The sequence below is a fragment of the Chrysochloris asiatica genome, unplaced genomic scaffold (assembly GCF_000296735.1).
Source record: "Chrysochloris asiatica unplaced genomic scaffold, ChrAsi1.0 scaffold00182, whole genome shotgun sequence".
Classification (NCBI taxonomy): domain Eukaryota; kingdom Metazoa; phylum Chordata; class Mammalia; order Afrosoricida; family Chrysochloridae; genus Chrysochloris; species Chrysochloris asiatica.
In genome coordinates this window covers 6295566-6296947 of record NW_006408700.1, presented here as the reverse complement: position 1 = coordinate 6296947, position 1382 = coordinate 6295566, and positions in this window count along the sequence as shown.

Here is a 1382-nt window from a genome sequence, read left to right as displayed (position 1 = left end):
GGTGTTGGCAAAGAAATACTGAAAGTACCAAGGACTGCAAGAAAAAAACACAAATTTACCTTGGAAGAAATATAACCAGAATGCTCCTTAGAAGCCAGGATGACGAGACTTCTCTCATACTATAGACATATTGTCAGGAAAGATCTGTTACTGGAGAAGGACTTGGAAAATCAGTTACTTGGGAAAGTGGAGGGTCAACAAAAAAGAGGAAGACTCCCAACAAGATGGATTAACACAGTGGCAGCAACAATGGACTCAAACAATACAATTCTGAGGATGGCACAGGACCGAGCCATGTTTCATTCTACTCTACAGCATCTATCAACCACACTAGTCACCACTCATGATGTTTGAATTTTCAGCTTCAACTTGAACTTATATTTAAGCAATTGTTCTGTTCCACAGTTGGCCCTGGCCTTGGCCTTGGCCATGTGCTAACTGATGTTATTAAACTGTTCCTTATCATCCACAGATGTAGTCGATCTGAAAATTAAAAGGATCCAGAGCATCATCATATGTTCACTGGTAACTATCTGGGCGTATGTATGAGTGGAATTGGGGGAAATGCAGCAATGTAGACATGGGCTGAATTTGGACATGTTCTATTGGCACTCATTGATCCTGAAATAAGAATAGGAAGGCTGAGTGGCACAAAGTTTAGGGAGTAGTGTGAACTCCTGAGCCCATGGGCACTGATCTAACCCATGGGGACTAAAGCTGACAGTGAGGGTGCCAGCTGGTTTGAAGTGCAGGAGGGTGCATATGAACTCCCACATATGTAGCTGGTACCCATTTGACCTAGCTTAGATGGCTAGGGTTGAACTGACTAGAACCTGACAAGATGATGATAAAGATGTTTGATACTGTCAGCAAGTGTCAATTGCTACAATTTGTTGGACTGGACAAATGGATGTATTTGCTCAAAATGCGAATTGGTACAGAAGGTTGCTGTTATATTAGACATGTGGGAGGGACTCTCTCTTTCTCCCGCTGGGAACCTGGGACTCCACAATTGTAAGCTAATAAACTTCTCTCTCTATATATACACATTCTTAGTTTCACTGGTTTTGCTTCTCTAGAAAACCTAGCCTAAGGCATATGTGGAATCCTGGTATGGCACTGTGGATTAATGCGTCAGACTGCAATGCCGTTTGAACTGCAAGGTTGGTGGTTCAAGTTCATCAGCTGCCTCTCAGAAACCCTATACAGGGTCGCTATGGGTCGGAACCAACTTGACGGCATATAACAACAACAACAAGAAGGCATATGTGCTCAATGAAAGTCTCAAATACATAAATCAATTCTAATAGAATTGAAGAAAGGAATAGACAAATAACTATACATTAACAATAAGAAATTTCAATACACCGCTTTTTTTTTTT